Source organism: Ambystoma mexicanum, chromosome 7p, assembly GCF_040938575.1.
Source record: "Ambystoma mexicanum isolate Mex_15411 chromosome 7p, UKY_AmexF1_1, whole genome shotgun sequence".
Classification (NCBI taxonomy): domain Eukaryota; kingdom Metazoa; phylum Chordata; class Amphibia; order Caudata; family Ambystomatidae; genus Ambystoma; species Ambystoma mexicanum.
The window spans coordinates 769,716,605-769,730,605 of record NC_090939.1 but is presented as its reverse complement, the minus strand read 5'-3'; positions in this window follow the sequence as shown (position 1 = coordinate 769,730,605).

The window sequence follows — 14,001 nt, the reverse complement described above, 5'->3', positions numbered from 1 at the left end:
TCCGATCACTCGAAATAGATTTACAACTCAGGATTTACACAAGACAAAATTATTAAAAATGTCAGCGCTAGCACAAGGAATCAAAGGCAGGGTTTCAAGAATGATTTTTGACAATATTACAGTTATCAGGATAAAGATAGGATGACTTAGAGAGTAAAACTAAGGACAAGGCAAGGCAAGTTAGGCTATGGGTTTCTATGGTTCCTATTGATACTCACAGTCCACTTTTCGTTTGGATTTTAGACAGTCAGCTCTCTGGATCACCACACCGATCTGGTCTAACACAGGACAGCCGGAGAAAATCAGCAGGCATGGACTGGATACTGGGTAGCACTTCTGGTTACTGGATACCACAGATCTACTGAATGTCAGGTTTGCATTTAGTGAGCAGCAAGCCAGGTTAAATTCAGGATGGGATAGCTGAAGCAGGATCAGCAAGGTTTGGCCTGGTGGTTGGGATCTGGATTCTAGATGGATAATTGCAAGAAGACAGAAACAGACAGGACACTGGGCATGAAATCAAGAATCAGTCAGGAATCAGTGTGTCTGTGTGTTGTCAGGGGCTCTAATTTATAAAGCCAGATGACATCATTACAGGATATAACATGGGCAGGATTCACTACCCACGCCCCAGTATCCGCCTTGCTCACAATTGGTTGTATATCAGAAAAGTAATGTCATGTTTATGAGGTGGTTTTTACAGTATCTAGACACTCCCACATTGACTTTACTGAAAATCTAATTTTGCCACAAACAGATATTTATGCAGTTGCAACCTCTTAGTAAATCAGATACACAGATTACATATTTTGTGCTACACAGATCAGTCCAATCCTCAAGTCTGTGCGACCTGGTTTCACCTTTCTGATACATTTTGGTAATTTTAAACATGAAAGATTTGGCCTAAAACGCCACAATTTTATACACAAATGCCAATTGTCCACAGGGATATATGTACACCATTTAATGTTTGCCACATTAATACTTTCTTGGGAATCTGTCATATTTTGTAACTTCTTTTCCCCATGGGGCAATGAGCTCTACCAAGTTTTAAAAGATGGCCCATAAAATTAGATTTAACACTGCACACTTTAAAATTTCTGCTAATTCTTGCTACAGAAATAAGAGTCTTTAAAGTTTCTTTATAATATAGTCTCTGGCACCAAAAGGCAGTCCCTTTGTTACTTGAGCCTGTTTTTTTTCTTCCTTCAACTGCAAGCAGTTATAATTTCCTCCCAGGCAAAGGGGGTTTCCAGTCTTAATTGAAGGTTTTATGGTCCCTTCACACTTGACAGGTGAGTGTCCCAGGACTGCTATTGCCCCAGCTTGGAGCCCAGACAAATGTCTAATGAGCTTGTGAACTCTCATTGTCCTGTCCCATACAAAGTTTTTCAAGCTGGCACTTTGCACCTACTTGTCTTGGATTTAGGGTGTATCTCCCTTCCTTGGAGGAGTTTCAGGCCTGGTAACTGGAAAAAACAGGATTTCCTTAGATCTTGCAACTCCAGCCTATGTGTTTTAAACTGTTTAATTTCTTTCTTTGAGTCTGGAATTAAACAAACCTGTGACAGAAGATAGCCTATGTGTGCATTATCACCACTAACATAATCCCTTTATATTGCTAAGTAAACAGGCTTTCATTAACAATTGAGTTTTAAACAGGCCATTTCTTTCTCTTCAGTCAGCACATCGCTTTTCCACATGTGTTAAAAACTGCTAGCATTCTTTCTTTAATTTGGTTTGCAGCTCCTGGCATGCTCCTACAGTGGGTCCCCTGATCCACCTGGCCTGAAATGTGGGTGGCATGATGATGCAGCCATTTTTCTGTTGCTGCCAAAATGCAGTTTTGAGGTGCTGGTGCGCACAGGAGCCAGCGCAGCCAGGTTGCTGTTTCTTGCACAAAGGCAACTCAGTGATGTGGGGCAACGCGTTGAGTGGGTCAATATATCCCACAAGTGCAGTGCACTGAAAGTGCACATTTCGACTTCTTCCTACACTATTATTTTAAAACGAAACCATTCCAAAACACTTTCTTTTTAAAATAAAAGTATAGTAACAGTAACACGTAATAAAAAAGAGTAGAGCAGCACCAATCCCAACTGCTCCTGCCAACTTCGACCACTGTCAGCATGCATGTAGGAACTGAAGAAACTAAAATGGTTTAGATAAATCAAAGGATCACAGAACATATTTATGAATAATTGGAAAAATGTGGTCCTTAGCAAATTCCCCACAAGAGAATTCCCAAATGTGCGAGGTAGGCGGGTTAACGGGTGCTGCTCGGACTCTTTCAGCTAAAAGTATATTCACTGAGTCAAATCATAATTGATTGACAGCAGTGTAATGGAGACAGGTGATGATGAAAGATGGTTGACTTTGTAGAAAGTCACCCCGAAATTGGGAATAATTAAGGTTTCAGCATCGGTTAACATTCCCAGGGCAAAATGGAGTTTTGCAGCAGCTCAGGAAGAGTTGACATGCAACCACCTTGTAAAAGCATTTTACAATTAATTGCAGGTCCAGAATAGGCCAACATTTGGAACAGTGATTCAGACTTCTTCACCTGAAGTTTCTGTAGAACGTTGTGTACAATACCCAAAGAATGAGTCGAACTAGAGAGTGAGTAAAAACCATTGCCTAATCATTTTAGACAGACCTAATTGCTCTTGCACATTCAAAGATCCAATTGGGAGGGATGTATTTGGAGGTCGCTAGAGGTCAGAGCTGCAACCCCTGCTGTCTCAGCTGTGACTCCTGCTGTCTCCTTTGCAACCCTTGGCCAAAAAAAAAAACTGCAGGCAGCTCTCAGACTGTCCAGCCCTTTTTCCACCCCCTCGCTGCTGATGCTCTGTATACAATTTTTAAATAAAGTAATAAATATTCTCATTAGTTACAGGCCAACATCCTTGCTGAACAGCTCTTTTTTATGCTGTTTGGCAGTGTGATCCAAGCAAGACTGTCAGATGGGGTTGAGCAGAACAATAGTACTGGCATCATCTCAATTAGGCATTCAAAAGGAACACGAGTCCTCCCGCCAGGGTTTACACATATATCTTATTGCAATCAAGTTATTATTTAGCAAGAAAGAAGTGCTGTATGTGGCAATTATGGACTTACTATTGGCTTTCAACCTCTCTATAATGTGTGTATACCAATTGATCTTTTGAGAGTAATCACAGATGTGCAAACAAATATTTCTGTGTTGGTGGGGTAGAGAAGGAAAGGGTTGGTGACTTCACCAATTATTGTGGAACATGGAGTGCAATAGGCATGCACATTTGCACCTGTGATTTTCCAATATATTCTTAACTATTTGCATGCATTTTATTGTGATCTAAATGTGTACACTGATGACAGTGTATTGTTAGCAGGAACCTCATGCTCTTTGTAGAAGGATATCAACACCTCTGTTAAATATGCGAGAAATCTAGAATCAAACCACCGGTAAATCAGCTGTCATGGTGCTTTCTACTAAGCGCAGACAGCCTCTTTGTAGATTGCAAACTTAACAGGAATTGATAGGATAAGAGGACCCATATAGGTGTTTGGGCATGAGATGTGCTTCTACTTTAACAAGCCAAAAACATAATGGAAAATCCTCAAGAATAGCGCAAGCCATAGCAGGAAGTTTTAAATTTGCTAAGAGGTTTAACATTCAACAAGTTCAATTTATGCTGGGAGCTTATGAGGCTTAAGTATAATAACTCATAATTCTGTCCTTCCATATCAGCCCCTACATTTGCCTCCCGCTTTAATGGCGCTGTTGCTTCAGTGAAAAACATGCGGGTAGGGGCCTGAACTCCCGGCAGGTCAGGCCTGCCGGTAGTTCATCCCCCCCTACCGGCAGTCCCGAAGTGAGACTGTCCAGAAAGGGTGGCACCTGTATTTCTGGAACAGCTCACTCATAATGAGGCCCTAGAGAAATAACGTTACCGGCACAAACCTTGATTCTTAAGCCAATGCAGTCCAAAGGACAAGTGCCGTAGACATGCTGATGTAAGCCCCATGACCTTGATTACATTACTAATTTTGGCTAGTGCAAAGTCCTTATTCAGCAGAGATTTTGAACGGATTTTGAGGCTTTGCTGCACAGCCATGCTGGCCACTTTGAGCAGGCTACGTTTTTGTGCAGCTGTCTTTTCTTTATTGGTTATATAAGCATATTGAAGCTGGTTTGACTGTCTTTATTGTGTTGAGCTGTTTTCTTTCAGGATTTTGTCTTTTGCTAATATTGTTAAAGTAGTGATTACTGTTGCGCTTAATTTGAATTCCAGAAAATTAGACATATCATGTGTGACACTGTAAGCCTGGCCTGTGGATTCATTTTGCCATGTTATGTTATGCTATGTTATTTTTATTTATTAAGCACCAAAAGCCCATAGGCATCAGGGTGCTGACAAAAACACACAAGGACATAGGAAGTCAACAGGAAAAGAGGTAAAGACAGTCTGACTTATTGTAATTGAACGTGATGGTGTTTAAACATTTTCTGAAAGAAAGGTGATCTTTTTCCATTCGCAATTTGATAGGTAGTTCATTCCATGCTTGTGCAACCAATGCAGGAAAAGAAAGACCATTCCCCTGACTCTTTTAAATCGTTGAATGATGAGCTGTTGTGCATCACAAGAATGCAAATTATGGCAGGGCTAGTTCATTTCCAATCTTTCTTTCAAATAAGCTGGGGCATTTCCGAACAAGCATGTATGGTCCAGAGTAAGACATTTAAATTGTACTCTTGCTGCAATCGGGAGCCAGTGGAATTCTTTTTGGGCCCTGGATATAGGTTTTCTTTTGGAGATATTGCAGACCACAAGGACAGCATCATTCTGTACCTTCTGCAACCTCCCCAAGCACTGCTTACTTTCCCCACCTAGAAGGCAGTTACGGTAATCGAGTCTCGGTAAAATAATAGCCCGAACCAACTTCTCACAGTTATTTTGGGTAAGCAGTGGGCAGATCTGCCTCAAAACCTTCAAATAATAATGAGAGTTCTTTATCACATAACACATGTGGATATCAGCATTTAATGATGTTTCCATGTATATGCCAAGCGTTTTTACCTTGTCAACAACTGGGATAGAGCATCCTTCGATTTCAAAACATTTATAAGCATGATTCAAAACTGCCCTAGCTTGCTTGGACCCATAGACCATTAACTCAGTTTTGGTGATATTTAAACAGAGCCACTTTGTGGTCATTCAGTCTTTAAGTGCCAAGGACGATCATGCTCGTCCTTTTTGCATAAACTTGCCTAACAGCCTGGCACTTATTAATGATCCTATATACTTGCTTCAATTTTTCCTGATCTGTTTCATGGTTGCCACTAAGCTCCATGATCAACTGGATATCATAGATGTAATTGACCAACTGTAAGACGAGTTTCTCTATTTTGACATATAATGGTTTAATGTAAATATTAAACAGTGACAGGGACAGGCAAGTGCCTTGTGGGACCCCGTAAAATGAAGCATCTCCCTTGCAGATTCTGGATATCCTGCCACAGAGGAATTAGCCCATCCACTTGGTCACCTTCTCAGAGCAGTTACCAGTAACTGCTGAAGTGTTCAGTAGCCATTTGTGATCAAGCAGATCAAAGGCTCCTGATAGGTAAAGAAGGATCAGCGGCCCCAAACAACTCCATTCCAGAACAGACAGTATCTGGGTGCGTAGATCTAAGAAAGCATTCTCAGTTGCATACGTACTATGGAACCCAGATTTGTTCACATGAAGAAGTCTCGAAGCCTCCATGTGTTGTTGTAGTTGAATTGTGGCAACTGTATCCATAATTCTAAGCAAAACGCAGGTGTTTGTAACAGCCCTTAGATTTGATGGTTCCTTAAGCTCCAATTCCTTTATTTTATTTTACTAAGGGAGTTACCAGCACTTCCTTGATCCTGGATGGGATAGATCCTTGTGTAAAACATTCATTAATGAATCTTGGAAAAATGGAGCAAACTTTATCCCATTTTCCAAAATGATTTTGGAACATAAATAATCTCCTGGGCAACTAGTCAGGCGCATATCCCTCAGAAGAGTGGCCATTTCAAAATTTGTGTTAAGAACTTGGCTGATTTTATTTTGTGCTAATGTCATTTTCTCAATTAAAGGCTTTCTGTATTTTATAACAATCATTTTTGCCCGGCACAAACTGTCTTTCCAGGACACTGGGTTGTTCCCATTACTTAAATATATGAAAAAGTTCCTTTGTTTCGTTTTCTGCCCTACTTGTTTGTTTGTTGTAATGATTTTTTGTAATTTCTGTAATTTTCAGTTTATATTCTTTTTCAATCGCTTTCCAGGCACCTTTATTTTTCACTATTTTATGTTTGCTTGTTTAAGCAGTGTCAATTCAGGAGTGAACCAACTATGATGGTTGGGACAATCCCTTAAAATGTATGTTTTTAAAAGGAACGGTTCTGTCCAGGAAAGCTTCCACGTGTCTTCTGTATTTCTCCGATAAGTGATTGGTGTAATCCTGATCAGTTGTTAAGTTAATAAATTCCTCTAGACAGACAGCCATTTCAGGAAGGTTTGATTTCTGAAAGTTCCTGCTACAATCCTATCTAGAGATCCCGTGACTTTATTGCTGAGGTGCAGGTAACTGCACCTCACAGGTAAAAAAGAGTGGTCTGACCATATGCACGGTGCTGTCTTCACAGTTAGCACATTCAAATTCCTAATGGCAATCCAATCAAGGGTATGACGCTTAATATGAGACGGGTCGGAGTTATGGGTATTGTGGCGTTGCCCCGTAAGGGCTGCGCACGCGGCGGCGTGACGTTGCACGTCGCCGCGTGCGGCTTAAATAAACGGGGCGTTCCCGGAATCGCAGAGCGACCGGGGAGCCCGAACCTAACGGACGTGTGAGTCTGAGCTCTGTTGGGTTGGGGGCTCACGGGCACGCCTGGGGGGCCAAGGACAGACCCCCAAAAGTGGAGACGAGTGATGTCGGATGCCCGGGCCCGGCGGTGAAAGGCGTCCGGAATTTTTCTGAAACGATCGGAACGTTCACGGACGTTTCGTTTCATGCCGTGGCTGCGGACCGCACACGCGGCTGGCGGCCATTTTGCAGATGAGGCCGCGGAGCTCCGGTTCGGACCGAGAAGGTGATCCGGGTCTAATTTTTGGATCGTGTGGGTGCTGAGGGCACGATCCTCACGCCCATGCCCATTTTGTGAATTTTCATTAAATTTTGGGATTGTTACGTCGAGTGTTAGCCAGGACAAGGGCTAAGATGGCAGGGCCTGCTTAGCCTAGTCCATCCAAATGGCTCAATTTTTGGGACCTCTACACAGCAGTGCTTTGCTGCAAGGTGGCAACAAGGCACTTCCTCGCCCCCTTCATCATCAGGACACTCTTTTTGATCCTCTTCATCATCACAAGGTGGTGGCAGTTTTCAGAGATCTTCTGCATCCTTCAGCATCTGCATCCTTCCGCATGGTGATGGTGGGAATCTGAGTTGCGGCCTCAGGTCTGGTAGTGGGGTGCCTGTGCGCTCAGTCCCATGTCCGACAGTGACCAGGACGGTGACACCACGGATCCTGGGGAGGAATCTCAGGACGAAGGTCAGGCGGCCCAGCCGGCAGCTCTGCAACCGCTGCCACCGGGGAATCAGGGGCCTGCACCACAGGCACCACTAGGGGCACAGCCTGTCGGCCCACAAGGGCCCCCCATCATGGCTCAAGCTAGAGCCCAGGCGGCCCTGCAACCGATACCAGAATTCGATCCTACGGGCCCTCCATCCAGCTTGGGGCCCCGATGGAGGAGATGGGTGGCCCGCCTGGACATGTACTTCAGGGCTGCTCGAGTGGATGATGATGACAGCATGGTAGCCACCATGCTGTATTCGGCGGGAGCCGCGGTTCAGGAGATCTTCGAGTCGCTGACTCCGGTGGACCAGTCCTATGGTGCGGCGAAAGCGGCTCTCCTTGCGCACTTCCTTCCACTTGCCAAAGAGGACTTCGAGAGATTCATGATGCTGTCGGCCAAGCAGAAGGATGATGAGACTTTGGACACATTTTACGGCCGCCTACGCCACCTCTCCCAAGGGTGCGCGTGGGGGGACGCGGAGGACATGATACGGACAATGCTGATCCAAGCATGCTCCTCCGGCAAACTGAGGAGACAGGTCCTCAGGGAGCCGGGAATCACTCTGCACCGTATACTAGAACTGGGTCGATGTCACGAAGTGGCTGAGGCACGGGCGAGCAAGATGGAAGCAGGCTCACGCTCGATCAAAGCCGAAGAGGTGTGCGTTGTGTGGCGGGGCGGCAGAGGAACGAGAAGGCCTGGCGGAGCCCCCCGAGACAGGGCAGGAAGGTCAGGGGAGTCATGCCAGAAATGTGGCTATGACCTCCCCCACTCCGCAGAGTGCCCAGCCGCAGGAAGAACATGTGGCCGATGTGGCCTGCCGGATCACTTCGCGAGAGTGTGCAAGTCGGCGCTACCTGTCATGGTACCCAGAGGTCCTGCCCGAATCTGGACGCTGCGTCAAACCCGGCCATCCAACGTGGCCCAGGTGGATCAAGCGGAAGAGGAGGCTCAGGCAGAGGAGGCTGAAGCAGAGGAGGAGGAAAACATCTTCTTCGTCTCAAGCATGGGGGTCCTGAAAGGCAAAAGCAGGAGGCAACCAAGATGCGTAGTGGAGGTGAACCGCTCGCCTGTCCCCGTGCTGGTGGACACAGGGGCATCGGTCAATGTCATGGCTAGGGGACATTATGACGCTCTTGACCCATTGCCGAACCTGGCTGCGCCAAGAGCTCGCATCTTCGCCTTCGGTGGACTCGAGCCCATACCGCTGGATGGAGCGTTCGTGGCGAAGGTAGAGCATGAAGGATAGAAGATCAGAGCCCGATTCTATGTCACCCCCATAAGCAACAACACCCTGCTAAGCTGCGCGGCTGCGGAGGCACTCGGGATAGTGAGTTTTGCGTACTCAGTATACCTGGAAGACATCAACGATCTACTGGACAAGTACGCAGCCCTGTTCAATGGCATTGGGAGAATGGCCGGTGATCCGGTCCGGCTACACATTGACGACTCAGTACAACCTGTCGCCCTGAAACACCGGAGAGTTCCTTTTCATCTGAGAGAGCAAGTCGACAAGGAACTGGACAACCTGGTGGCCTTGGACATCATCGAAAAGGTGGAAGGCCCAACACCATGGGTGTCCCCCATTGTCGTGGCCAGAAAACCAAAACAGCCGGACTCCGTTCGCATCTGCGTGGACATGAGGCTGCCCAACAAGGCCATAAAAAGGGAGCGACACCTGACCCCGACCATCGATGACATAATTGCTGAGGTACAGGGGGCCAGATTCTTCTCCAAACTCGACCTCAGAGCAGGGTACCATCAAGTTGTCCTCCATCCGGAGTCCCGGTACATAACGACATTCACCACCCACCGGGGACTCTACAGGTACAAGAGGTTGAGTTTTGGGGTTTCGTCAGCTGCCGAAGTGTTTCAGAACATTATCCGGGGTGCACTTGCTGATCTTCAAGGGGTACTCAACATCAGTGATGACATTTTGGTGTTTGCCAACACGGAGGTGATCCACCTGAAGCGCCAGGCCAAAACCTTCGAGAGACTACAGTCATTGGGCCTCACCCTCCATAGGGACAAATGCGAATTCCTGCGCCCATCAATAGAATTCTTTGGGTTCGTGTTCAAGGAGGGTGGGGTGTCACCCGACCCACGGAAGGTTCAGGACATTAAGAGTGCACAGCCCCCAGAATCCGTGTCGGAAGTGAGAAGTTTTCTGGGCATGGTGACCTACTGTGGTCGGTTTATCCAAAACCTGGCCTCGAGGTCTGAGCCGCTCAGAGCTCTTACCAAGAAAGATACTGCCTGGCACTGGGGTCCACTGGAACAGTCGGCGTTCGAGGACATCAAAGGCGCCCTAACAACGGAGGACACCATGGCGTTCTTCGACCCGGCGCTACCCTCGGAGATCGTGGTCGACGCCAGCCCGTTTGGCCTGGGGGCGGTCCTGACCCAGGCGGACCGCGAAGGAAACCTCCGGCCCGTTGCATACGCCAGTAAGGCGCTCTCGGAAATGGAGCAGCGATACTCCCAGATCGAGAGGGAGGCCCTGGCGGTCTTGTGGGGATGCCGACATTTTCGCCTATATGTGCTGGGGTGTCCGGTGACTGTGGTGACTGATCATAAACCCCTGCTCCCGATTCTGGCAGGCTCGTCATCTAAGCCCCCGGCCAGAATTGAAAGATGGATGCTCGCATTGCTTGAATACGGGGTCACGCTGGTATACTGGCCAGGGGCCAACAATGCAGCGGACTTCCTTTCCCGGCATCCCGGAGTGCGTGGGGGAGTGGCAGGAGACACCTGTGCAGAAGAAGCGGACGACCATGTCCGGATGGTGGTGGAGGGAGCAACACCAAATGCACTGCCCCTGTCGGAGCTGGAGGCCGCGGCGGCCGAGGATGGGTGCTTCCAGATACTGAAGCAGTCGATGCAGAGCGGGTCCTGGAAGCTCGTCTTGGAAGCTCTCGCAGGGCGGACCCATGAGGCGAAGACCGCCCTTGAACAGCTATGGAAGGTGAAAGATGAGCTGTCCTTCTCTGAGTCGGGGCTCCTGCTCCGGGGGGATCGCATAGTGGTCCCCCACTCCAAAGTGGGCGAGGTGATCGCTTTGGCCCATCACGGACATCAGGGTGCTGCCAAGACGAAGGCGAGGCTGCGGATGAAGGTCTGGTTCCCGGAGCTAGAGAAAAGGGTCGATGACTTTGTGGCAGCCTGTGTATGGTGCCAGGCAGCCTCCCCGGTGCAGAGGGAACCGGCTTTCGAAGCAATGCCTCGGGGGACCAGGCCCTGGGAGGTCGTACATGCCGATTTTGGGTCCACGTCCGTGGGCACCCATTTTCTGGCCATAGTCGATGAGTACTCCCGGTACCCCGAGGTGGAGTTCGTGGAATCGGTGGCATTCGAGCATGTGGTGGTCGGCGTGGAAAAGATCTTTGCAACCCATGGGTTTCCCCTGACGCTGTGCTCGGACAATGGGTCGCCATTTCAAAGCGAACGCTTCTCAGAGTTCCTGGCCAGCTGTGGAGTTCAACATCGAAAGATATCCCCGCTGTGGCCGAGGGACAACGGCGATGCAGAAAGGCTGATGCGAACACTAAACAAGACATTTCGGATTGCGCAAGGACAAGGCCAGCCCCTCCAACGGGCTTTGTATCAATTCCTGCGAGTGTATCGCACCACCCTACATGCCTCCACTGGTGTCACCCCGGCGGAAGTGCTGTTCCGGCGATGCCCCCGGGGTCTACTGCCGGAGGTACAGGAGAGAGAGCCTGGGGTTATCAACGACCAGCAGGTGGAGGCCGACCGACTGGCCAGGATTAGCCAAGAGAATGTGCGCCGGGGCCTGCGGCCCCAGCGGCTGGAACTCGGGGATGAGGTGCTCATCCGGAACCTCCATCCTCACGGGAAGTTGTCACTGCCTTATGAACCGGCGCCCCTGGATGTGGTCGCTGTGAAGGGGTCAATGGTGACGGCCTCCGATGGGCGGACGGCTGTCACCCGCAACGTCAGCTTCTTCAAGAAGCTGGGGGACTCGAGAACTGAACCCCCTCTGGACCCTGGTGTCGCCGAGATCCCTGAGGAAGATGGCCCCCCTCTCGGTGCCCCGGTCTCTCCGTGTCGGGAGGCTACTGTTGACGGACTGCCGGTGCCGGAGGTGAGCGGGAGGTACCCCCAGAGGACTGGGCGAGGGAAACCCGCTTACCTCAGTGAGTATGTGTTGGGACAGTTGGAGAGTCGTCCGGGGTGAGGGTGGCTGACATTAAAGAGGCCTGGGTCCAGGATGGGCAAGTTGTTTGCTGTGTGATATGTTGTGTTTAACTAATAAAGTAATTGTGTGTCCTCCTGAAAAAGGAGGAGTGTGGCGTTCCCCCGTAAGGGCTGCGCACGCGGCGGCGTGGCGTTGCACGTCGCCGCGTGCGGCTTAAATAAATGGGGCGCTCCCGGAATCGCAGAGCGACCGGGGAGCCCGAACCTAACGGACGTGTGAGTCTGAGCTCTGTTGGGTTGGGGGCTCACGGGCACGCCTGGGGGGCCAAGGACAGACCCCCAACAGGTATGTATGTCCATATTCTCTAACATAAGCTCTAGATCCATGGCTTGCTTATCCTTCGGGTCCCCTTTCCAATGGTTGAAATCTCCTAACAGAATTGTGGCACAGTTAGATTTATGTAACAGTAGCATCAGATGGCCTCTGTGGTCAATAAATGTGGACATCTCTGTTGGCGGTCTGTAAATTAGTATGACATTCACTCTATTATTAGTAGATGTAGTTTGTGTGTGTAGAATTTCACACCCTTCACATTCTATCTTGGTTTCATTACATGTTGGATCATGTGTGCCTATCATTACAATGCAAACATGCATTGCTAAAGCCAACGTTGTTGCTAACAAATTCGGCCAGACAGGCCTCTTCCCAATTAGCCAGAGCAAGGACTGCAGATGCAGTCTACATGACTAAAGTCTAACTGCCTCTGCAAATGGTTTCTTACTACATTGCCAAGGCCTACTATCACATGCCCAGGAATTTGCAGCATTTCCAATAATTGCCATCAGCTCCCAAAGTCCGGGTACTTCCCCATATGTCACATATATATTTGAACCACGTGCATTGCTGAGAATTGGCATCATCTGTCCAGGCAGTTACATCATAGACAAGGCTTGCCATAAAGTGTCCTTGTGTTTGCCCCATTGCAAATGTAGCAAGCACCACTGCCCATGGTGTAGCGTATGCAGACTAAACAGGTATATCTGCTTGTGGAGCTGCTCAGAAGATGCAGACCACAATAGATTGAGGCAGAGGACAGGAGCCCCCAGTGACACAACCTTTCTCTGTGATGCCTCTTTCCCCTGGTGCCTATGTCATGATATGAAGCGGGCAGAGGGAGAAACACTGCACCACATGTTATCAGAAGAAAATGTTGGCCTTCATCTTCTCTGTCATTTTATAGAAAATAAGACAATTTACACACCTGTCTCATTGTAATACAACAATAAGACTTAATACCAGTGTTTGTGCTGAAGAGAGATATGTGTGTGGCATGCTGTGGATCGCACATAAAATAAATGTGTGTTGTGTCCAAAACATGCCATAGCCATTATCGTTGTAACATTTAGTTTACCTCACTTTGGGGTGGCAGACAGAGTGTTAAGCAAAGGAGCCAAAACCAAGAAAGAAACTACTGGTCTAAACAATATTTCTGTGTCGTTCTTAACCTTTACAAATCAAGACAAGTCAAACACAAGTGTACTGTAATACAATGCATTTTAAAATCAAACAAACATGTTGCACAGACCACCATTGTATAATACAGACCCATGAATTCATCATACATATTAAAACAAGTCAAATCATGAAACAATCCTTTTAGATAGAGTCATGGGTATTCAACATATAGGCACGGTCAGTCACTGAGAAAACATGCCCAGGTACTCTAATGGGGTTTATTTACATTTATTTATTGATATACAGGAGGAACAATGCTCTTTTGACCAGAAAAGAAAGTACAACAGATAAGAAATCAGGTTTGACAGGAAGCAATTTGCTTCTTACAATCTGGAGAGTTTGAGAGACATTCTGACCAAGTTGTGAAGGGGAGTAAATGGAACAGTCAGTGGGGGCAATACATAAATGGAGATGCATAGATGAAGGACAACTAACATTGGGCATTTTTAAGTGAAGGTAGGTGGTATGGCCAGCTGTGCTAAGGATGTGACCTTGATGGGTGAAGTGCAAGAGAAGAGGCAGAGGAAGTGAGGGACAGAGGCAGGTTAGCATTGAGTAAAAATGTTAGCTTGCAGGCAGGTGAGAGGTAGGTTAGGGGGGTAACTCGGAGGCAAGAGTGTGGGCTTTTCGTTTGGTTTTAAACAAATCTGTGTGGACTGTTTCTCAGGTATCTGTGGCCAGAGAATTCTATAAAGGTGGAGCAAGAAGAGAGAAATGGTGAATGTGAGAGGAAGCAC